The sequence below is a fragment of the Saccostrea echinata genome, unplaced genomic scaffold (assembly GCF_033153115.1).
Source record: "Saccostrea echinata isolate AGI-Se365-2 ecotype Australia unplaced genomic scaffold, CSIRO_AGI_Sech_v1 ptg000030l, whole genome shotgun sequence".
NCBI lineage: Eukaryota > Metazoa > Mollusca > Bivalvia > Ostreida > Ostreidae > Saccostrea > Saccostrea echinata.
In genome coordinates, this window is record NW_026889779.1 from 25,089,165 (window position 1) to 25,116,311 (window position 27,147).

General features: G+C 32.7%; 1 protein-coding gene and 1 long non-coding RNA gene across 2 annotated transcripts in view; one reads left to right on the forward strand and one right to left on the reverse strand.

Moving 5' to 3' along the window:
* The window catches only part of LOC133197575 (3-oxoacyl-[acyl-carrier-protein] reductase FabG-like), a 36,885-nt gene extending 35,074 nt beyond the window's left edge, over window positions 1–1,811 (reverse strand). The window contains exon 1 of the mRNA XM_061333678.1: window positions 1,738–1,811. The gene's annotated coding sequence lies outside the window, so the exon portion shown is untranslated. The remainder of the gene's footprint in view (window positions 1–1,737) is intronic.
* Window positions 1–27,147, forward strand: part of LOC133197582 (uncharacterized) — a 139,820-nt gene that overhangs the window by 110,323 nt on the left and 2,350 nt on the right. The window lies entirely within an intron of this gene.

Below are 27,147 nucleotides of genomic sequence, written 5' to 3' on the forward strand. Positions count from 1 at the left end.
AAACCGCTTTAGGTACATCAATGAATTTTTACACATTAAGTTAGCATCATCTTCTCTATCTATAGAATAAACCATAAATCATAATTTTTATTTTTTAATAAATTGTTAGTGTTTTTGTAAGCAAAGGTATGTCCAGGCGGCGCAACCTCTAATATGACGTTTTTTTCTACCTGATTGTAACTGAGAAAAACTCTTTAGATATGAGTATTTGTCATCAAAAAATCTCGTTAATTCAGGCATGTGGTACGACACATTTGTTCAGTAAAATTTGCAATTTTTACCCCATTCTGTAATTTCTATGAAATTTTATCGTAAATTTTATATGGAGTGTCCAAACAATTATGGGCTTGAAAATAACGTCAAAAGGGGGGAGGGGTTTCTTTTTCAAACACTCTATAGAGTTTCGCTCCTGGAAAAACTGGTATTGACCTAAGGAATTTTAAACTGGCTACAGAAAAATAAAATGCATCCAGAGTACTTGTTTTTTAATGCCCAAAAAGATTCAGAGAGATGAAATATGCACAGTTAGTGTCGATTTGTAGTCAGGGTGTCAAAAGTCAGTCACGTCGAAAAGTGACGTTGATCATGTGTGGTAGAAATTGAACTCCAACAAGCTAAGTATTCTGGCATAATCAAGTGAGGATCTTTCCCCATATAAAGATCCATTTACAATATTATATGTATTGAAAAAAGCTGCTCATGACATTTTAAATTCATATAAATAAGACGAGTTTAAGTCCTTACTCAACTCCAGGTAATCTCATTAAGATAAGTGTATGAGGTAGAGAGAGCGGACATTAAGAAACAATGACGTTAAGCGGACGTCATGACACTAAACGGCGACAGCGCCGGGTGATCACACAAAGTCTTTTTAATTTCAGAATAATTTGGCAAATTTTCAACGTATCAAGCTAAAATTTTCAACATTTCTTAAACTTTTGTTGTTTTATGTTCCGCATAAATTTTGTAAGCAAAGACTACATATTATTAATTTTATCGCGTCAGTCCACGAACTTTTTGATAACCCCTCGTACATCAAATCTAACCATTCACTAAAATTTTTACTGCAGGTTGACACAGATATATGTAAATGCAACGATAACGATTAAAATATAACCGAGGTAATCGTAGAAAAAAAAATTGACAGTCCAAAAAAATTCACAATCAACACGATAGCCACGGGTAAACAAAAGATACGATCATTACACATTTGTCTACTTTTGAGTCCCCGATTTCAATCGTGGAGCCAATCGTGATTGTGGAAACATACCAATAAAAAGAGCTAATATTGTGTGTCTGTTTTTAAAGAAATATTCCAAACGATTTCTTCTCAGAGTGAATGCGTACAACTTAAATCAAACAAGTATGACATGAATTTTTAAAGTGTATTTAAATGTACAACGTAAATTTCGACTATTTCTACTATTGCTGTGTTTAGCGCCCAATTTCCGAGAGTGACCTCAAAAATTTATTCTGAGGATATATATTTCGTTATTACAGCAAGTATAGGGATATCTCAAATAATCATGGATCCCTTTCGAAGTGGCGAGCACTTTCATAATGTAGACCTGTTTACCTATATTATATTGTCTCTTAGTATTTTTTATTAGATTTTTCAGTGAGATTTGGCATTTGCCAGTAAGATCTCTCTTTCCATCGATTAGAAATATATTACTAGAGAACAACTACATTTCTTATTACCAAGACATGGTTTAAAAACAAAGAAAAACATCATACCTTGCTTTCTTTTTTTTAAACCAACGCTTTTCGGCAACCCAACACCACTTAAATTTTTGAAATCTCTCCCTTTTCAGCGATTAAAAAGCGTCAAACTGAGACAGATCATAACGAAAACTTACTGCTAAAATCGAAACAAACGGATTTCCGATTTCCGTATTTTCATACAGTCCCGGAAAAGTTTTACTTTCCCACTTGAACGGTGAGCGTACGCTGAACGAACGGTGAACGAACGGTGTGTCAACGTTGTGTGAACGCTGAACGCAACTTGGTGAACGGTTGGTGAACGGTGAACGGTGAGCGAATGCAAAACGCGAACGGAGCGCAAACGCGAGCGCAAAGTTAATTGCGAACGAACGGTGAACGAAAGATAAACGATTTATTCGGAGTGCCTCTGATCTTTTCCTTGCATTGAAACTATTTTACTGTATTCTAATGTCAGGTGCCAAAAAATAAATAAAAAAAAGAAATCAATGAATAAATAAATAAATAAATAAAATAAATGTTCCAAAATTGGCTTAAGAAAGACGATACTTGCACATTAGGTAAGACTATTAATCTGAGTTTCTTATAATATTTTCTGCACATATGTATGATGTTAAAACTTTTTTTAATCACACGATTTTTATCGCTGTAAAACATTGTAATTGTTACCGAACACTGAAGTATAAAAGATAACATTATTCTAGTTGTAAAGTAAATATGTTTATTATTATCTGATATATAAAATCATAACAAATAATGTGGATTTTAGAAGGGAAAACTACTGACTTATAGAATGAATTACAACGGTTGTAACAACCATACATGTATTTCTATGCCAAGGCAATTCCGTGTAAAATAACGAGAAAAAAAAATTAAAATAGTTTACAAAGGTCCGTTGACGTATTGCATAAATACACTCACATTTTGAAATTTGTGTGCTACAAAACGCATTAACTTCTTTTTAAATGTTAATTAAAATATACTGAAAATACTGACTAAGAAATAGATTAAGAGGGAAAAAAAGGGGGGGTCTTAAACATATCGAATTTCAAACATATAAAGTAAGGGTAATCATGAAGGAAGGATTTTTTTTCTCTCTAACTATAGATTTTATATACAATGTATATGTAAAGTTAAAAAAAATTCTGTAGTGTATTATATTTTTAAATATTTTTTTTTTTTAAATCAAGCTATCAATTTTATTCTCTCCAAAGATATTTAATTAACTGGATATCCGCAGTACTATTTATAATCCTCAGAACTAGTTCTAATATTTATTTCTATAGTAACTGAAAAAAGTGATAGAAATAATTTTTTCATAATTTTGCTGCAGTAAGTAAATTAATTGAGTTGGATTATCATCTCTTAACGATTTGTCGTCTTTGACATAACAACAAAATGTTGCAGTGCTTGAAGTATCTGTATATTGCCCATATCTAAATCTGATTTTTCAGCATCGTTCTACATAGGCACATACTTATAACAACATTCATTTTCCAGTGTAAATTAATAAATAACCTTAAAACTAAGTCACAATAATAAAAAAAAATATTGTTGATAATTTTCCCCATGAAATAATGATTCCTTAAACATGATATGCTAATCATTCAATAGCAAAAGATGTAAATCCTTACCTACACTTTACAAAAAGATAAGTTCTTTCACTTCGGAGTTCCGAATGACAGTGAAGACTGAACGATAAGTGAACGCTGAACGCAAGGTGAACGCAAAGTGATCATGAACGAACGAAGAGCGAACGCTGAACACTTTGTGAACGGTGAGCGCGAGCGCACGGTGAACGCTGAATGCAAAACTGTGAAAGGAGAGCGAACAATGAACGCACGGTAAACGAACCGTGAGCGAACGGAAAAATGGGAAAGTAGAACGTTTCAGGGCTTGTTATAGCAAAACTTAAGACAAATTTTGGACTCTAAATCAGTACAAAATACGACAAAATCGTAAGAGTAAGCAGGTCTGATAATGTTAAGTCCCCGAGGGCTGAGTTTGCCTCTGTATCAATATTCTAGATGAGCTCGAGAGGTCGTTTCAAAGCAGAAAGTTAAAGCTACAGCAGTTTTTGGAATGTGTCTGTTTCTTATTCGGACTGTAGGGTACCTTTTATCAAAGAAGGAATGTAAAACAGGGATTTTATTTACCACGGCCTAAGATGACTTTTTTTCTCCTGTATGTGTGAACTGAGTGTGTGTTTCTGTGTTTCGAGGGAGGGAAGGGGGGGGGGGACCTGTTCTTTTCACATGAGTTGATGGTCTCTTATTGTGCTCCTTTATGAGCCGAACTGTTCTTATTACCCTTTCAAGCAGAATTTCTTCAAATGCTTCTAAATTACAAGAAGAAAATACTTGCTGTGGTCTTCAACTCGATATCCAGATATATCGACGACATTTTGTCTATTAACAAATATCAATTCCATTCATATGTCGACTCGATAGATCCGAATTCGAAATGAAAGACACCACAGCGTCTGCCACATCTGTTTTATATTTGGATGTTTTACTGACTATAGACGATATGGGCCAACTAACAACTAAATTGCATCACAAACGAGATGACACAACTTTTGCATCATCAACATTATTTATAAAGTAATATTCCACTTCACCTACACATCACCTACATATAGAGTATATGTCTCCCAGCTTATTCGATAACCAAGAGCATGCTCTGAGCACGATCAATGCAGGCTTAAACCGAGACAGGCTACTGACAGGTGATGTTACAGGGATTTCAATAACATTTTTTAAGTGCTGTGGTCAGGACTTCGTAAATTCTATGGTCGTTCTAATGTCCTTATTTATAATTTTAACCTATCATTGGATTGTAATTGAGTGACATATTTCACACCAAATTTTAGGCCCTTTTATACTAAATTTGACTGTAGAATATTAATCTACCTGATTAACAGCCATTCTCTGTAACCACTTAAACTTTTGTGGCACGCATAGTCACAGATTTTTTTCAAATTTGGCTAGAATTTACCACCTCACAAACTACTCCAAAAAATATTGTTAGATCATATGAATGTTGAGTAGTTACCATGGAAACGGTGTCTAAAGTTGATTTTTTCTGAAAAAATGCAATTTTTGGGAATGTCAATCAATGAAATGCGGCTACTTCAATTCATGTTACTCACAGAAATAAAAAGTATGACATCTGATTTTAAAAGGCATTTAAAAACATTGTTGGTATTCAGTCTATAAATATAAGAAATATATGATTAAAATAGCAGACATTCATTTAAAAATTGAATTATCTCCCTTTGATAATTGTGAGCTCTTTAGTGCAAGAGATAAAAAAATCATTGGACAAAACTGACTGGAAGTTGTTTACATTATCAACATGTATCCTGGATTTCAAGTAAAATCAAGTGGTTTTTTCTGTTTATTTAATGTGCATAAAAATTTTAACCTCTTTGTTTATTTCCTGCATGCAAAAGAATAATTTTGATGAGTGAACAGTGGCGAAACGTAAAAGACCACATGGTAAAGGAAATCAGCTCTGTGTTCATTCATGATATTGAAGCCTAAGCCTCAAGGTCTTAGGAGTTTTAAAATGGAGATAAAAGATAAACTTGAGATATCAGAATTATATTGAATTGGTTGTAAGAAGAGGTACAATGTCTCAGTCAGAGTGATATATTATAATGAATACAGCCTTGGAAAGTCAGTGCCTTTTTAAAACAAATGTGAAAAAAAAAACAAAACTGAATTATAATGTGAGAGATGATTTTACCTAATTAATTAAAGTCAAGCTACATTTACATGTTTGTACAGAACTGGAAGTTGAAGTTTATATTGAATGATGTATGTAAGTATGTATTTTAGAAACTAAAGTCCGTTCTTGAAAATGTTGAAAATAAATAATCTGTCCTCAACTGGCAGGAAAATAAATAATCCATCTTTGATAAGTGCTACAACCTCCAACCCAAAGGCACTTGTTTCGGTAATAATTTTTTAACCCATATTATAATAAGTATTATTATTATACTATGGGTTAAAAAAATTATTCCGGAAACAAATCCCCCCCCCCCCCACGAAATATAAAGTTTGGACGTTTTCCCTTGGGGCGGGTGGATTGTTTATTTTATTTTCAGACTTTTTTCAGTGAAGCAAAAAATACATAATCTGTCCTGGATCATATTGGAAATAAATAATCTGTCCTTCAATTCCATGAAAATAAATAATCTGACTCGGAAAAAATCCCCCCCCCCCTTCTGAATCAAATGGTCGTCCCTTAACCCATAGTCAACGCAGTCATATTATGCAGTTTCAAACAGAATTTATGTCATTCATAATTTACAATTTTTATATGATGAATGTTTTCACTTGATAGGATTTGCTACATTTAAAATATAAACTGATACTCTTTACACCCTCATTCAAAAATTAAAGAACGTAAAAGTACATTTTATCTCTATTTAAATGCTACATGTAGAAAAAAAATCACACCTAAAAACCCTGTATTAGTGAGGGATGTAACAGATAACTCAATCTTTTTAATACTACTGTTTGCCTTTATCTGTATCTGATTCAGTAAAAAAAAGGGAAAAGTTATCTGTGTATATTTCAGATTAGAACTTTTTATTCAATGACTTTGAAAATATGTACAAAGAAATCGATAATGTTCCTGATCCAAGTAGTTTCTTTAAGGGAATGGTCTTTATCCAAAAAAAAAAGAATTAAAACAAAATTGTTAAGGTCAGTAATGAAAATGTTTTGTTTTGTAATTGATTCCTTTCAACCAGTGAAAATTATACTTTCGATTTTTTTAGGGGGGGGGGGTGGTGTTTGCATAGAAATACAAATTGTCTGAATCATATTTAAAGTTATCATTTTTATCAAGTTTATCATTTCTCTAGACTAAGAAAAGTGTAGATTGAACCTTGTAGCATTAAAACTAATAGTAAATCTGTGTAGCTGTATTTTATTAATAATGAAAACATGCATACATTTCTGACAAGCCCCCCACCCCCACCCCACCCCTTTCTACCAAAAGAAAAAAAAAATCATAAAATTAAACACAAAAAATCTGTACTCGGGAATGGAGGCGGGTTGGGATTAATCACTTATGAATGAAACGCTTTATAATGCTTCATAATGTTTCACAAGGGATCCGTGTTTTTCTTACAAATGATTCTTACCAATTTATGTGGGGTAAGTGCTTTTACATGGTTCCTGGAAGGGATGGAGTAAGTCCTGGTCATTGGTTACTTTATCATGTTCATTTTAAAATATGAAAACCGTAGGAAGAAGGCAGGGACAGATTATTTTCAGTATTTTCAAGGACTCAAGTTAAATGCTATACTAACAAGCTAATTCAGAGAAGCTGTGTCCCCTGCTTAAGGAAAAAAGAGCATATACGGATCTTGAGGGGTGGGGTCGGAGGATGGTGGGGTTGGGGGGGGGGATACTTTACGAGTTGTGGGCGGGACCAAAGGGAGTTATGATATAAAATTTCATTGCAAAAGCTTAAAAGCTTCTTGAAATATCGCACGGAAATGAAAATTTTACACACAAACAGAATGTATAAATTTTTGACCTTGACCTTTGACCTTTTGAACTCGAAATCAATAATGGTCTTCTTTAGGCCATAGGGAGTTTCAGTGTAAAATTTCATTGCAAAACCTCGAAGTTTTTGAGATATTGCGCGGAAATAAAGTGTTAAAACAGACAGAATTTATGAATTCATGACCTTTACCTTTGACCTTAAAATCAATGGGGGTCTTCCTTAGGCCACAGGGAGTTGTTTCATTGCAAAGTCTCAAAGGCTTCACAAGAGATCGTGCAGAAACGAAGGTGTTGCAGAAAGACAGACTGACAGATGGATGGACGTCAGACAGACCTAAATAAATATCCCCCACTTTACGTGAAAGCAGGGGACAAAAAGGCAAATTTTATATACCATTGTGTCCTTGAACTTTGACCTCCTGTCCGTATTTACCAATTCATGTGATGCTAGTTACATGTATTGTCCACCAGAACTGTAATTTTGTTTTTCATAATAATGTTGTTTAAAACACAAGTATTAGTTATGGCATTGAAAAAAATGTGCTTAGTTTCCTTACTCTTCCATCTAAATCGAGTCATTTTGACCTTGACCTTTGACCTTTTGTTATGAAAATTGATTTTTTTCTTTGTTTTTGCTATTGTGTACTACATGTACAAATTTGGTTTTAATTCATTTTAAAATACTCAGGTATTTATATGGAAACTGATAGTAGATACCTATTGCCTTGTCTGGAATTCTTAAAAAAAAACATTAGTTTGTAACCATGGTAACATGAAAACAAGATATGAATACCAAGTGGTTCTTTGCAGTTTATATTACAACTATATATGGACTTTCAAACCAATGTATTTATTTTTTCCAATATATGTCCGCAAAAATTTATACCAGGCTTTTCAAAAGAGCCTAAAATCTACAATTTTTCCTTAGAAAAATCATACCTAAAAAGGGGGGAAATTTTTTCTATGAGGTCAAGTTACTCAAATACTAGAAATTATCTAAAGAACTATAAAAATGATGTATTTTGACAAAAAGATTAAATCATGTAAATATATTGTTGTATTAAAGACTTTTAATTAGTCAAAAATGGTCATTTTTCATCAAAATTTAGCATTTTTTAGGCCCTGAAAAATGTATGTTGGTTGCCATGGTAACCATTGACCATAGCAACCATTTTATTATGAATTTTAGTTTCATACATCATTATAGGAATGTGTGCCAAGTTTCATAAAAATCTAAGACCTAGCGTGCCACACTCCCTATATAAGAGTTTAAATGCTTACAGAGAATGGCTATTAATACACAGGGTTCACGGCGAGTGTGGCCGGTCCTCGTCAAACACTTACTTCTCCTAGGAACGCTGAACCAATCTCTAGAATTTGTAGAATTTCTGGGGGTCTGTGTTTTATCCCTGGTTTACAGATTCGTATTGATACAACTTTGAATTGTTTCATTGGACTTTTGGGCATGACTACTGTTCATTATTTTCAAAATTCATGTTCTGTCTGATTTTTTTTTTTCAGATTTGAACCATGATGAGTAAATCTATATGAGATGCAGATATGTGATGTCTGATTGTAACGTTATCTTATTAGGGAATATCCAGACATAACGCATTAACACTGTTACTTCTATCTAAACTTGTATGTTTTATTTTTAAATCTATGGTTATTTCAAACAATTAACAACAAAAATACAGTACTGGAATAGCCATAGTAAATTTTTAAAATGAAAAAAAGACAGAAAATAGATGGGATGACTTTTTACTAGAATTTATTTTGCAACACTAAATACTTATTCTTGAAAATTTCCTGCAAATTTACCCCCTTCTCCTTGTTTATGTAAGGTGATAGCAAAAAATCTAAGTCATAAATAATAATTCATTTTGGGCTTCAACTCATAGAATTAATAGAATTTGATTTTTTTAAAAGCTGAAAAATGACAATTTCAAAGTATTAGACGCTAAAAACACGAGTTCAGTATATCTCTAACATGCTATTATTTCTGAACCCATGCACTGAGTTTCGAGAAAATCAACTCGGAAAAGAAAAACGATGAAGACAAAGATATTACCTATTCTATCATTTATAATTAATTTCCTAAGATTTTCTTCATATCAGACTTACATTAACGTGTGATAAGTCTACTGGGCGTTAGAGTAAAGTTAACTGATAAGCATATCAGTTGGACATCCTTAGATAAAATGGAGAAGTCTCAGTACTAGAAATGATTTCGAGGTGAAAGGACGTGTTTTACAATGCTTCTCCTTATCAGTAATAACCTGTGCTTCTGAATATGGTAAATAATGTAATTTGAACGAAAATACAAGTTTATTTAGATCTATTTTGGATACCTTTGGACTTTCATTTTCACAAGGAAATTCTTATTCTTTATCTGAAGAAGAAGATCCATTCCTTGATGTTCAAGTGACAGATTTCTTACAAGTGAGATTCTACAAACAGAGTGTTACATTGAACTATGAGCAAGAAAAGTTTGACGACATTGTGACCATTCTAATCAATGATCTACTGTTTACCAAAACTGGATTAAATAATGGAAACATCTACAAATCATGTAATGGTAATGTTACAGCCGCGCTGTATAAATCAACCCAAACAATCCACATTCAAGGAAAGATTCACTTGGCTAAGAGGATTTCTAGAACAAATTACTCATCTACCAATAGCCGAAGTTAGTAAAATCGAAAGAATAGGAATGCCAGAGCCACAAAATATGTATACACCCAAACATTGCAAATCACAAGATGTGGAAACTCGGCCATGCCAAAACTGCAAGTTTTGAAATTATTGAAAAACTAACAAAGACTGTGTCTGATCTTTCCGAAGAAGTTGCTAGACTAAAACTGGAATAGCATTCTCTACAGGTTAAAAATGCTAAATCAGTGGATGCAACTACCCAAACAAGGGAACCAGTTACAAAAGCTAAAGCGACTGACACAAGGGACCTAATATAAAGGATTCCAAATTACAAGGTGTGACCAGACACACACAGTGTGTTAGAGTGGAGACAACAGAATCTTCAACATCCCCTGAAACAACAACTGATCAGAAAAGTCTAAAAGCTTACAATAAACCCAGTTACAACCAACAACTGGAGTCAGACGTTCCATTTGGAAAGTCCGTATTAATAATTGGTGACTCCATCCTCCAGCGAATAAGAACCCGTGAATTATTGAGGCATGTTGCTGTCCAAACAAACCGAGGGTCTCGGCTGTCCGACATCAGGAGAATTCTTGAGGAAACTGACCTAACACCTTTTCGGTCAATCATTCTTCTTGCCGGGGTTAATGATGCTGCCAACAACAGAGAAATTGAGACCAGTGAATGTAATCTCACTGAAAAATAATGAAATAATATTTCTCTCAGACTTGGAAGAGGTAAATTTCGAATCTTTAGATTCAATCTCTAATCCAAATGATGCATTAAAAAATTTTTATTCACTTTTTAATGCTGAACTAGGCAAACATGCAAAAATAAAAACAAAAAGAGTGAAGTATGATGCAAGGCAAAAATGGTTAACCCAAGAAATTCTTGAAGCACAACACATGCGCAATAACTTTCATAAAAATAAGGACTTTGAAAACTCTAGAACATGGCGAAATAAAGTAACATCACTAATTGAAAATGCAAAAATTAAATTATTATAAATCAACTATAGAGCAAAACAAAAATCCACGCCAGATGTGGGATGCATTAAATAAATTAGCTACTACCCCACAAAATTATATTCCGACCGCACTGGCACAAAATAATAATGTTACAGAGGATACACAAGAAATTGTAGAGATGTTTAATTCTCAGTTTTCAAATGTCTCTGCTAAACTCCTTGAAGGAGTAAATAAAGAGAGTGACTTTAACGGCCTTTTGAATTTTGTACAGTCTAAATTGGGTACAGAAATGTTTAGTATCCCGCTTATAAGTCCCGATGAAGTGCTTTCCTTACTTAATAAGCTAGATGTTAGTAAATCATCAGGTGTAGATACCATTGTCCACGTTCCACGTCTATTAAAACTTACTGCACAAATAATACATCAACCCTTGACCCATATAATAAATAATAGTATTACATCTGGTATTTTTCCTAAGAGTTTTAAACTTGCCAAAGTTACACCAGTCTTTAAAAAGGGAAACAAACTAGATCCAAATAACTACAGACCCATTTCTATTTTACCGACATTATCAAAAGTTATAGAAAAACATGTGGCAAAATATATACGATCTCTTTTTTCAGACTTTGATCTTTTAATAGAATCTCGATCAAGTTTCAGTGAACTGCATTCATGTCAAACAGCCCTAACAAAAATTACAGATAAATGGTTATATGAAATGGACCAAGGCAAACCTGTTGGCACTGTCTTTCTCGACTTCAGCAAGGCATTTGACCTAGTAAATCATGAAATTCTTCTTAAAAAGCTACAATGTTATAATTTTGATGCAATAACTTTACAATGGTTCCGATCGTCCTTAAGTGACAGACTTCAAAGTCTCCACCTGTCTAACAAACAATCAGCTTATCAGCAAGTCACAGCGGGAGTTCCACAGGGATCTATACTAGGACCTCTTCTTTTTTTACTTTACATTAATGATCTTAAACTTTATATCAAAAATTCAAACATAGATTTGTTTGTTGATGATGCAACTCTATATGTCCCCGGCAAAGATTCCCAATCTATTGTCAATTTATTATCAATGGGCATTGCCCAGAAAAGTTCAAAATTCTCTCGGAGCATGATTTTTCTTTATACATATCGAATCAGAAACTAGACAACGTAACAATGAAAAATTTCTTGGAGTGTATTTAGATAATTCTTTACAGTACAATTTATATATCGACCATGTGTGTAAATCTCAGTCACGTAAAATTTCTACACTCCGTAGAAATAAAAAGTATCTTCCCATTCAAACACGCAAGCTGTTTTATAATGCATATATCATGCCTACTATTGATTACTGCCTTACAATTTGGGGCAATACATCCCGATCAAATCTAGACAGAGTTCATAAGCTTCAAAACGTGCTGCAAGGTATATTTTAGATGCTCCCCCTGATGCACCCTCACGACCTCTTTTTGATGAACCTAATTGGCTTATTGTCTATGTACAATTTACTGTAAATAAATATATATTGTTATGTTAAACCCTCATTAATTCTTGTCCTACTTATTTAAACGGTATGATTAATAATCAGTACAATCTTCGATCTGAATCCAATGTTGACTTGTGTATACCAATGTTAGATTCTGTTATGGAATGATTTACCTGTACATATAAAAATGTCACCAACTCTCAATGCTTTCAAGAAACAAGTAAAACATTATGTAAAACAATGTCAGAATAATTTGTGATTCATATTTTTTGTACATATATTTATGTATATATTTATATGTTTGTATGTGTATAACTATGTTTACGTTGTAATGTTTATTGACAGAAGGCCCTAGGGAAGAATAGTGCTTGCACTTATCAGGTTACCTTCTTTAAATAAAGTATTATTATTATTAATTGCATCAAAGCTTTCATCTTGATAAACCTACTTTTGGTGTTATTTTTGCTTGATCGTCGTCACAGGAGTAATCGTATATGTCCAACATGTGGGCTTCTTTCTTATTTCATCTTTAAGGAGAGCTAACATTGTGTGTCTGTTTTGAAAGAAATTTTCATAAAATTTAAAAACTCATTATTCCAAACGATTTCTTCTCAGAGTGAATGCGTACAACTTAAATCAAACAAGTATGACATGCATTTTTAAAGTATATTTAAATGTACAATGTTAATTTCGACCATTTCTACAATTGCTGTATTTAGCGCCTAATTTCCAGAGATAATCCGAGAGTGACCTCAAAAATTTATTCTGAGCAGATGCTTCGTTATTACAGCAAGTATAGGGAAATCTCAAATACCCATGGATCCCTTTGGAAATGGCGATCACTTTCATAATGGTAAGTCCCCGAGGGCTGAGTTAGCCTCAGTATCAATATTCTAGATGAGCTCGAGGGGTCGTTTCAAAGCAGAGTGTTGAATAAAAGATCAATTAATTGAACCTATTTAATGGCCAATGTATTTATGTATTTTGAGATTAGGTGCAAAAAAGTTAATGGCGTTGGTACTTTGGGACGGACAGATTAAATTCAACAGCTATATTGGCCTATCTGGAGGGTGTAAGGAGTGGAATCCTTGCTTTTTTCGCTAAGTGGAGAGGATGGGGATGGAAGGAGGAAAAACGTTTCCTGGAATAGACGTTTTGAATATAAAAGTATTCAAAACAGCTTGATCAGCAACATTGACCCTTTGACCTCTACCTTGGAGTTTGACCTACTTTGAAAAAAACCTGTAACATTGGCCATATCTTTTGAACGGTTGGTGCTAGGGCTTTCATATTTCACATGTGTATTCCTTATCACAAGACATTCCTTTAAATAACAACAATTGTAGTCCATTGACTTTGACCTTGGAGTTTGACCTGCTTTTGGAAAACTTTAACCTTGCCAATTACTTTTGAATGGTTGGTGATAGAGCTTTCTATTTCACATGTGTATTTCTTTTGAGAAGGCCTTTCCTTGGGCACCATTCATTTTCACCATTTGACCTTGACTGTTCGTTATCTTTAGCTTTTCATCTTAAATTATTGTCCTGATCTCCCCTAGCAGTCGAAGATTTAAACAAATTTGAATCTGAACTAACTGAAGACACAAGCATAATAATATGACTAGCAATTACACTGCTTTTCTTTAAAATATTTTTATATACATAATTCAAGTAATAATTTGATCCCTTTTACAATATGTATGATCCCATCCATGCCCCGGGGTCAAGGATTGAAAAAAAAAAAACTCTACACTATTTCGAGAAATATTTTACATAATATATTTTTCATAAGTATCATTTTTACTAGACAAATAAATCAGGGTGTTTATTCTATCATTAGAGCAACAGGAATAAAATGAATAGAACTTAATTCTAATTCTAAGTAGGGAACGCGGTACAAAGATTATGTTATTACAGTATCACATTTATTATAGTTTCTACAGTATCAAACTTCACAGCTCACAAGATGAATAAATAATATTATTTGCTTAAACCACCCTAACAAAATAAAAAAATTGAGAAGCTTGTCTAAATTTGGTCTGTTTTGCAACACATTTTCCTGAACTGAAGAGGCATGACTAATTTTCATTTTTCGCCTTCAGTGTCTTGTTATTTTCAAGTGCATTTGCTGACCATGAAGTTGTCTAATACACAGATAGATGGAACTTCACATTTTATCAACCCTCTGCTCTTTAACCTCCGCCGAGAGTTTAAATGGTTAGCCATGCTTAAATCACAATTGGAGATCATGTAACTTTTTTATTCCATTTGATTAGTTCAAAAGTTTAAATGACCACAGAAGCTACAGAAGCATAGCTTAGTGTCTAATCAGTAGACAATAGCATCTATTAATTTAAAGAATAGATGCGCTTATTTTATGAGGAAAACTTAGTTTCTGCTATTTGAGTTGGGTTAGCTAGAAAAAAATTAGATCTGGATCGGAATATCTCAAATTCCTCCTTTTTGCCCTGGATCCAAAAATGAAAGGTACACGAATTTTGTACAAGACAGAATTTTGTAAAAATATACTTTCAATCAGTTTTTCTGAAATCCTAACCCATCCAATTCCCAAAGGTAAAGAGTAAAGGTAGAATTTTGCATCATGAATTAAACAAAAATTTAAGAAGTTTTTTTCTGCTGTTGGGTTTTCTCTATCATTTCGGGTTTCAACTAGAGGATTCACTTCACTTGAAGATTTCCGTCGTGGCATTCCACTGGCCTGACTTCATATGCTGTGACTTTTAATTGTGTTCAGCCTCGCGTGAAGAATTCCAGCATGGCATTACATTGAAATGGGTTTGTTTTTCCGTTGTGTCATCTCATGGTTCAGTTTGCGCCGAGCCATTCAACTGATGCTTTAATTCATTGTGCTGCTGCTGCTTAAAACAAATTTATTTACTTTGAAAATGTGTGCTGCTTTCAACAAATTCATGAACTGGTCTGCTTTGCTTGCTTAAAACAAACTCAGTTACAGTGCAAAATGTGTACTGCTTTCAAAAAATTCATGCATTGCTTTGCTTGCTAAAATATGTTGCGTAACGTTCGCGGTTAACCCGGAACGATAACTCTACATACATGTAAAGTTTATGCAAAATACATAAAATATAATTACCGTTCGCGATATACCCGGAACGGCCATATTTATGCTTATTAATACTATATGTATATGCTTTCATGTTGTTTGCTGCTGTTGCTGCTGCTGCTTGTTGTAATTTGGGGTCGCTCTTTATGCTTGGCGACCTCTTGCTGCTTTTAAAAATGCCACGAACAATAATCGCCAATATCATAATAAATGTGTCTAAAATCATGTTTGTATTATTTTCCTCTATTTAAATAATTGCCTAATAGACCCTTTTCCTTTGACATATTTTGCCTAGGAGTTATTTCCCTTAGCCGCCATATTGTAGGGCAACATTCCCAGATCCCTTCATTATTCAACCAAGTTCAATTTCTTATACTGGTTACTGAGGTAAAGATAACACTATTTTTCTTATGAATACACATTTGTTATATCCTCTATTAATTCATGATAATAAGATTGTAAATATTTTCCCCCATATTTTTCTTGAATGCATGTTTAAAATTGGTTGCTCAAAGAGGTAAATTCACTGCTTTGCCATACAAGATGGCGGCTAAGGGGAATAACTCCTAAGCAAAATGTGTCATAGGAAAAGGGTCTATATAACAAATTAATTCAAAAATCAATTTACCCCCCCCCCCAAAAAAAAGACTCTCTACAATAGACTCAAATAATTATTTTTAATTTAAAATATTTTATCTTGCATATTTTCAATAATCTAAGTTCTTCAACTGAGAACTTTTGTTTTTTTTTTTTTCGCTCGTTTTATTTTAAGAAAAAGTATCTTCAATTTTTTTTTGTATAAAATTGATGAAAGAATCCCCAGGCTCCAAAAATAATTTCAGATCATAAAGTAGTGAGATATGTGAAGATAACGAACATAAATCATGTTGATAAGTCACTCAAACGATACGAATTGTAAGGAGAGAAAACACACCTCTCTAAAACAAGGGATAGATCAGGTCTCATTCAATGTTGACCGGTCACATCTGCTGTGTTCTTCTTGTCATGAATGAGTAAACGGAGAAATCTATAGTCTGAATGAAAATAATGGCCTAACAATTTGCATGAAAACGTTAGTCAATATTGACGAAATGACAGATTGTATTTGCAAACAATGTAAGTGTATCGACCTTAGAATTTGAAAATGATTGCTTTATACGAGATTGTCAATATCCTTATACATCCACTTCTTTGTCAGCAACCAGTCTCGTTTAAAAATTGTTTGTACATAGAATATACTTCTTGCATATCGAATCAAGTGGGATGTATAAACTCTAAATGCATGTCATAATGGTATATTGCAGCATAAATAAGGGAAGTCAACGATAGAAAATTGAAGTATCACGTTTATCATAAAGTTCTGTTGTCATTTTGCCATCAATTATCCGGATATGAAACAGATGTATCAGACTCTGTGCTGTTTTTCATCTCGAGTTAAATGAGATATCAAATCAATGCAAGAAAGAAACTGAATATTATTAATTGATAAAACGTCGTCGATATATCAAGATGTCGAATTGAAGGCCATAGCAAGAGAGTTCTTCTTTTCACGAAGAAGCTTTTTAATAAATTCCGCAATACAAAAACAGTTCTGCTAATAACGGGGCACAAATATACCGGTACCCATTGGAATTTCAATAGATTCTTGGAAGACATAAGAATATTGACATTAGAAACTCAATAAATATAAACCTCGGAATACCTGATTGATTGATTGTGTGTTGTTTTACGTCCCGTTCGAGAATTTTTCACTCATACAGAGACGTCACCATATATCGGCGAAGGGCTTCAAATTTAGACCTTTACTCGCAATACCTGTGTGTAGAATCAGAATGTTCTGTAATAAAATAAAGTATGCAGATGATCCCGATGATCAACGGCAGGTAAGCAAATCTACAATTCCCTTTCTTTTTAATTGAAGAAGCAGTCTATGATGTCAAAAAGTCTGTAGCCCTTTTCACAAAATAAATCTTACGACTAAGATTAAAATTTTCCAATTCTTCCATATGTATCTAATTTGTAGTAGGTTACAAATAATCTTATATTTCTATTACATTTCAGTATATTGTGAATTATTTTTCTCAACTAATAATTTTCTTTATTAAACAAAGAAATTACAGAGTTGTCAAATTTTAATCTTTGTCGTAAGAATTTTTGTGAAGAAACTACTGGTACTTAATTTACCGTGGAAGTGGTGGTATAAGGTTTTCAAAAGACGTACATTTTGATACTATTGATTTAGGTAAAGTTTTATGATTTCAGATATTCTTGAATTACTAAATGGAATTTTTAAGTATCCACCTCTGATTAACACCACTTCTCGAAAATGTTGTACAGCACTCCTGAAGTTTCTCCTTCACTGCTGTTAATATTTTCGTGAGGAGTAAAGAAAGAGGCTTGGTAGAGCATGTACTAGAACCCACTATGTATCTTTGTTTGTAAGGATATTTATGACGTTTAGGAATAAAGTGCAGGTATGATATTTCAAATTCAATTTAGGAATATCAAAACTATTTAAAACGGACAAATGATTTTGAGGACTTTCTTTAGAAAGGGAGCTTTGAGAACAGTTTACAAGTTGGGTTACTACTTGTAGATTTAAATCCAATTTTCTCTTAAATACAGGAGTAATTATAATCCTTACATACATAGTGTATGTTATTATACTTTAATGATTTTCCTTGTAAAAAAAATAAGATCGTTAGATGTGTATAATTCCTTCAAAATCCCTCTATGGATTAATCCCAGTGCGTTAGTCAGGTGAGCTAATCCCTGCTTCGAAAGCTAATTACCGGTTATCCATTATCCTCTAAATTTTACTTTTGTATCGGTATAATAAAACAGTTAAAAGGTATATCATTTAGGGAATTAGTAAGGTTCCAGTTCCCCTCGACCAGGACTATTTCCTAGACCTCAGGACATAATCTTGGCCTTGGGGAACTGGGATCTTGCTAATTCCGTCCATGATATACTTTAACTGTATAGTGTTACCTACTTTACTAGCTCGGACTAGTAAATATTGATCATGTAATCTATCAAATTCTTTTTTTTTTTTTACACTTTTGAATTAATTATGGTCCTCAACGGTTTAAAACAAAATTTCAACATCATCTTATACTTTCAATCCATTCAGACAAAGTGACAAGCTTTAAGGTCTTTTTTTTAAAATTGACCCATCGTATTGCATAATCTTCGATAAAACTCATTATATTTATGAATTTTTTGTCTCCAGTCGAAAGATCGGGGTTCCCTTATTTTGGCCGTTTTGATATAAGGGACATAAAGTCCTCTCTGTCAGCTATATTTACGTAACCAGTAATGACGTGTCCTGGAGGATTATCGTTTTAGGAAGAAGAAGAGCATGAACGTGTAGGAGGATCATGTTTCAGATGTTTGATGTCTAGACATTGTAAAGAGGACATCTATTATGACGTTTTGCTACGTAATATTTCTTAGTGTTTCGTGTGGTTATTACGTAAGGAATTGTAGTGAACACTGTTTAAGCAACTGATAACTTTATATTTTCTGACTACTTTGTTAATCATAAAGTCTGGTTGTTTGGGTTTTTTGATACTGTACTCTAATACATGAATAACCAGATTTTGAGACCATAAACTGAGAACAGACATAAGTCAAAATTTTGATTTTGAATATCTTGAGTGTTATTTAACATATGTACTTTAAAATTTGCAGGTTTGTAAAGTATTCTTCTTTAAACATATGATGAAAATTTTGTTTCGTTATAAAAATTATTTCAAAAGTTATATTGATTCGAAATTTTGACTTAAGTCTGTCCTCACTTTATGGTATTGGGGCCTGATCCTACCCATACACAGTATCTTAAAGTATTATGTAAATATCCTGTAAATTCATTTATATTGAAGTTGGCAGAGCAGAGTCAATACCAGCTTGCTATGGAGTGCACTAGGAATACTTGTAACCTACAATCTTGCGCGCATTAGTATAAAAAAAATTCATAGATACCAGTAACCTGAAGGGGAAAAAAACAGCAGAAACAGCATAACATCAGAATTTACCAGTGAATGTATGTTTTAGATACAAACTATCAAAAATTAATACTTATTACGGTAACCCTTAAGTGGGAGAGGTGGATGGGATATAATTATTTCAAGTGCAGAACTCCGGGAGTGCTTAGTTGAGTAAGAGGAGGACTTTGCTATTAAAGTGATGTGTAAAATTGATAAGAAATATACAACTTATTTTATCTTATATTCGACGTACTAATTTAACACAGATTTCCCTCTCCGTGGGTGACATATCTGCGAATGATTTTAAAAAGACACTCGTGGAACAAACACTTGGACATTTTGGAAAACTTGATGTTCTAGTAAGTATTCAATTATTACAGTAGATACTATTAATTTTGTAAGATTGCAACGATTAGAATTTTTTTTTTATTACTTACACAATAACGCACATCTTTTTATTTAAAATTACTTACAGTCGCCCGCGTGGCGCAGTGGTTAGAGCGCTGCTCTAGAGTCAGATGTATGTTAAAATCGCGCATTAAAAGATTGAGGGGCAATATGAGAGCCATCTATCCTTCTGTATTCAATAACCCAGAAGTGAAAGAAGAATTAGATAGATTACATGATCAGTACGTACTGGTCCCTGTTTACAAAGCAGGTAACAACATTGTCTTTGTTTGTAAGGCTCACTATATTAAACGTATTTTAGAGAAACTTGGATTTAATTCTACAAGTGGTAATCCAACTTATATCATAGCTCCCTTTCTAAGGAAGAAATTCTTCAAAATCATATATCAGTTTTGAATATTTTTTAATATTCCAAACAACCAAAATGAATTTGAATTAGCATATTTATATTGGATTGCGAAACTTCACAAAATTCCTTACAAACAAAGATACATAGCGGGTTCCAGTAAATGTTCAACCAAGCCTCTTTCTTTACTCCTCACTAAGATATTAACAGTAGTGAAGGAGAAACTTCAGGAGTACTGTGCAACAATATATTCGAGAAGTGGTGAAAATCAGATGTGGATACTTAAAAATCCAAGGATCGTTTGGAAAATTTGAAAACTAAAATCAACAGCTTAAAAACGTACGACTTTTCAACTTTATACACAACTATTCCTCACGATAAATTAAAGTCCAGGCTTTTTGTTATCATTGACAGCTGCTTTTTCAGTAAAAATTTTCTTACCTTGTCATTGGTCATTTACAAAATTATTTTGTTAAAAAACATTCTGATTGTACACACAAGTACTCTGAAGATGACATTAAAAAGATGCTTGAGTTTCTGATTGACAGTATCTATGTGGTTTTTGGAGACCAGGTCTTCCAACAATCTATTGGAATTCCCATGGGTACCAACTGCGCCCCGTTATTAGCAGACCTTTTTTGTATTCATATGAAGCAGAATTTGTCCAAAATCCTATACGTGAAAAGAAGAAAACACTTGCCGTGGCCTTCAACTCGACATTTAGATATATCAACGACGTATTGTCAATTAACAATGGTTATTTCTATTCTTACGTCGATACGATATATCCCGGTGAGCTTGAGATAAAAGATACGACAAAGTCTAACATATCTGTTTCATATTTGGATATTTTACTTGAAAAAGACGTTCATGGTAATTTAACAACCAAGCTTTATGATAAACGCGATGACTTTAACTTTTCAATCGTCAACTTCCCTTACTTATGCAGCAATATATCTTCATCACCCTGCATACGGGGTTTATATCTCTCAGTTGATTCGATACGCAAGAGCATGCTCTACGTATGCACAATTTCTCAAACGAGGTAGTTTATTGACAATCAAGTTGATAAAACAAGAATACCAGCAGTCTCGTTTAAAGTCATCATTTCTTAAGTTTTATGGTCGATACAATGACCTTGTCAGCAAATACAATTTGTCACTGAGTCAAATGCTGACTGACGTTTTTCATACCATTATTTACACACTCAATTGTCAAGGAATTTTTTTATTATTTCCCGATCATGACAAGGAGCACACGGCAGGTGTGACCGGTCAGCAGGGGATGCTCACTCCTCCATGGTACCTGATCCCACCTCTGATGTTTTGGAGGTCCGTGTTTGCTCTGTTCCTATTTTGTAATGTTTAATGGAGTTTTGAGTTTGAATAGCGTTCGTTATCTCCATATTAATTCACCGTATAAACCGGGGTCCCGTGTCGTAGGTATATATATATATATATATATATATATATATATATATATATATATATATATATATATATATATATATATATATATATATATATATATATATATATATATATATATATATATATATATATATATATATATATATATATAATTATTATTATTGTTATTATTATTATTATGTAATACTAATATGTGATCGTCTTTGTGGCTCCTCTCTGCCCATGATTCATGTTTGAACAAATTTGTTTGAATCTACACTACCTGGGGATGCTTCCATATCAATATGAATAATCATGCCTGTGCTGTTCTTAAGAAGATTTCAAAAGATTTTTTTTCCAATATATTCCCGTGTAAAACTTTCATCACCTTTTGTTTCTCCTTCCTTTCCATGAGTGTCATGATTCGAGCAAATTTAGATAATTATACACTACCAGAGAAAGCTTCCTTTTGAATGCGACTTATTATGGCCTTGCTGTTCTTGAGAAAAAGATTTATAGTTTTTCCTATATTCCTAAGAAAAACACTTTATTCGTCCATTCCGGTTCTACCCTAACCCGGGAGTCATGATTTGAACCTACACTATCTGAGGATGCATCCATATTAACATCATTGATCATGGCTTTGCTATTCTTGAGAAAACGAAGAATTTAAAGAGTTTTTCCTATATATTTCTATGCAAAACTTTGAAAGCTCATTTTGGTCCCACCCTACCCCCGGGGGACATTTAAACAATTTAAAACACACAATGTAATAAAGCTTTCACCAAAGTTTCATCTTTTCTGATCCAGTGGTTCTTGAGATGAAGATTTTTTAAGATTTTTTTTTTTCACTATACTCCCATGTAAAATTGTGATTGCCTATTGTACCCAACCTACCCCTTGGGGGACATGCTTTGAACAAGTTTGAAACTCCACTACAATATAAAACTCTCACCTAAGTTTTATCTCTTCTTGTCCATTAGTTCTTGGGGATTTTTTTTAAGATTCCAAGAAATTTTCCTCTTATTCTTGATTATCTCCCTTTGAAAAAGTTGAAACTTGAAATCCTTTCACCCAAGGTTGCTTTGTGGCAATTTTGGCTGAAATTGGCCCGTGGTTCTTGTTAAGAAGTAAAAAATGTGTAAAGTTGTAGATGTAGGCCGAACAAAATGCGATCAGACAAACTAATGTAACGCTTCGGATATCAAACACTCCCACAAATGCAAGGAATAAAAACCAAGTCGCTAAATAAAGTTTAAAATTTTATTATTTCAACAGCGAAAATGAATATCAATGTGTAAAATTGACAACTCTCAACCCTTGGGACAAAAGACAAAGATCAGTACAACTACTGATACGGACGGATGAAAACTATTTCCAGTAAATTATTAACATTGATGTATAGGCCTAAATTCCCCCGACCAAGCTAAAATATTCCCACTACCAGTTCAACTACTAGCACGCAGCAGAAATATTCCCTACTGTTAAAGAAAAAAAAAACTAGTTCTTAACTAGTAATAATAAATGAAACTAGCACAATGACTAGTAATACTAATTTAGCATAGCACTGCATATGTCCTTCAGTCATTTATATAGATACTGAAATAGTACACATCTTAATCTGGACAAAAACCGGCGACCTTTCTTCAGGACACAAAGGAAAGAAGAGAGAGCACCCGATATTCAGCGTCTGTGTATTTATAGAACTTCCAAAACCCGCAATAATTAATAACCAATCATAAATAATAATTCCATTCCGTAATTAATACTTAGCCAATCATACATAATTATAATCCGGTAATGAAATCTCACTCTCGTACATCTTATGTAAAAATATTACAATATGTAAATAAATTAATAAAATATATGTTTACGCTTTTAAAGCACATTTATCATTTAATTAAAGAGAATCTACAATCAAATCTTCCGCCAAAATAACTACGGTTAAAATAGATCAATTCACCGTGAAGCATCATGGGAAAATACACAAGTAAACAAAGTATGACGGCAGCAGAAGTTTCAGAAAAACACGTGTGCTCGAAGACGCTAAAACATCGATCACACGACAATTAAGGTAAACATGAGGTTATCATAAATTACTGTGCAACTTTATAACTATGTAATTACAAGTAAGTAAACAACAAATGTGTAATTAGATAACTCAACAATGCTTGACATTCAATACATCATAAGACATGAAAAAGGGGGGAGCGATTGTTACACTAACTTGAGCTTTCAGCTCAAATGAGCTAAAGAGCGTAATGAGATACGAGAGTTAGTAAATTTCATAAATCCTGTTATTGAATCCGTTCATAAACTAAACCAATCTGAATATTGTCGCATTGTTTTTGTAGTAAAACCTGTGAGGTTACCAAGGCTTTCATTGTTTTTTAAGCAATATAAGCTCATCAATACTTTTCTTTGTTTTTGAGGTAAATTTTTAATAAAGTTTTCAAATCCGAAATTGATTTTAAAAATTCGGTAAACCTGGCCTTTTAATAAGATGAAAATTTTATATCATTTAACCATTTCTAAATAAAATGATAAATGACCTATGACAATATTGTTAATTTTTTTTGAGATATCATCAACCCATTGGCTATTTATGTTCTCATTACATTGATATTTATACATATATTATTAAACAGTGTTGACAATTTTATGTTCAGCCAGTGTATAATCACTCTCTTAAAAACATTAATGCATAGAAAATCGTCTCTTTCTCCATAAATCATGTAATTTGTGTAAAGATTTTTAAATTAAACATAGTTTTTAAAAATTATAAATGAATCCATTCCATGGCATCTAGATATATCACACCCTTAAAGTAGGATGGATGTGACTGCTTTGTCAAACAAGTCCAGCTGATATTCTACCCGTAAATTAAATTGTCTTATTTCCTGATCACCCCAAACATAGCTTTACTTAAAGAAATAAAGTTGTTACTCTTCATTGAACTTACAATTGATCATTGTTTTTTGTCATGATTTTGATTGACGCTGAGGTTCTATGAAATTAAAAGTTCCTTTAACTCTGGTCAGTTAAAAAAAATATATAATTATTAAAAGAAATACGATTTGTTTTCTTTATACAAGGTAAACAGTGCTGGGATGGGGAGGTCTATGCCAATTTCGACGGAAACAGAAGAAAACTTTGATGAAATTATGAACGTCAATAGCAAGTCAGCGTACTTTATCACACAGCTGGTAATACCATATCTAAAGGTCACAAAGGGTAAGTGTAAATTGTAAACATTAAAGGAAAAAGAGACGGACAAATGATATCTTTATGGTAAATGTATTGATTTAAGATTTTATTCTGAATAAAAGCCTTAACCAAATTAAGAATTAATGCGACCTAAGTTTTGTCCACTTATTCTGACTATACTGTCTCTATCTATTTTTTGAAACATATTTTCTTGAAAGTTGTCGGTCAAGAACACAGTGAAAATATTGGCTTTTGGACAGTATTGGAGATAAAGCTGAAATCAGGAGGAAAATTGATTAATTTTCATTGTTGATGTTGAAGTTGTTAATGTTTGTTTATTTTTTTCAATGGTTAAAGAATAGGAAAATGTACACATCTAACGTTATAAATACTTAGTCTGACTTAACTTTTGTCCATTCTGACTAGAATGTCTTTATCTACGCTCATTGAGTCACTTTATGTTTGATGTATCGTAGCTCAAAGATTTTCTTTTTTTTTTTTCATTCCTTTCAGGGTGCTTCATCAATATATCAAGTGTATTGTCTACTGTCACATCGAAGGTATTGTTAGTCATTTTAATCAAGCCAAATTAGAAACAGGAAAATATGTTGTTAGACGATGTACAAAGTACAGAAACCACTTGTTGCAGAAGACCCTTCCGTTTCCTTTCGTGTAGATCCCTGGAAATTGTTCTTATTCCATGTCCAAGGCAGCCTCGAGGATAAGCACATAGTATGAATTAACTTATTTCTGCACCTATTAAGCACACGTTACGAATTAACTCATTTCTTCACTTACGTCACTGTTACGATGTTTAGAGTGTAATATACCGTTAACGAGAAGAAATATGTATGGAACGCCATAGCTGCCTTAAGATCAATTTTTGATTATATGATGTGGACACATCATTATGTGATGTGGTCACATCATTATATGCAGTTGTTAAATCATGATATGCAGCTGTAAAATCATTATATGATGTTGTTGAATCATTATATGCAGTGGTTACATCATTATATGCAGTGGTTAAAGCATGATATGTAGTTGTAAAATCATTATATGAAGTGGTGAATTAATTATATGCAGTGGTTAAATCATTATATTCAGTGGTCACATCATTATATGCAGTGGTTAAATCATTATATGCAGTTGTAAAATCATTATATGATGTGGTTTAATCATTATATGATGTGGCTAAATCATTATATCCAGTGATTAAATCATTATATGCAGTTGTAAAATCATTATATGATGTGGTTGAATCATTATATGATGTGGTTAAATCATTATATGCAGTGGTTACATCATTATATGATGTGATTAAAGTATTATATGCAGTGGTCACATCATTATATGCAGTGGTTTATTCATTATTTGCAGCTGTAAAATCATTATATGATGTGGTTAAGTCATTATATGCAGTGGTCACGTCATTTGCCGAGTCTGGGAGATAGCTCGCTTACAAAAGACATTATTTAACTTATGGACTGGAGTTCAATGAGTAAATCTGAAACTAACCTTTCAGCAAAAATTTAAATTAGGATTTCTTGTCTTTAGTTAAGAAATTTTTAGTTAATTTATTTTTACTTTTACTACTATGATATCACTAATCTCGTGGAGGGTTAATTTTCTTTGAATTCCAAGTATAAAGAGACCCACGTATTCATGTCCACCATGAAATGTAAATTTTCACATAAATTACTTCTCAAGAATTCTTCATTCAGGAAACCAATTTTCAACGAACCCCAATTTTTTCCTCAATCAATACAACCCTACGAATGTATGTGATTTTACAGTATCAGAAGTAAGACTTCAAAACCTGACTCAACTCCAGACTGTATTCTAGAACTCCCTTTCCTTGTCAAAAGCCCTATAATTAAATAGTGCCATTACATAAATGTCAACTTAATTTCAATTTTCAATTCAATTTCAATTCTTTATTCTCTCAAAACCAGATCGCTGGTACAAGAGGTACATATATACATAAAAATAACAGTCAAGGGTAAAAAAAAATAGACAAGTATATAAAGAAAAAGAATGAAGTAAACATATAATCATTTATATATATGGAGGATTTAAGAAGGACAAACAGTTTTGAAAATTTTTTTAATAAATTTTGACAATGATTTATGTATTTCTACATTATTTGCGTTCATAAGTTCATTAAATTTGAAAGTGTTAGGATTTTTACAATATCTATTTTGGAGAAATATTTTTCTGTCATTCGAAAAGTACTTGCATTCCATGACATAATGAAATTCATCACCAATTGTTTTACAATCACAAATGGTGCATATTCTTAAATTTCTATCAATATTATTCCATCTACCTGTTTCAACTGGCAAATGATGATTACA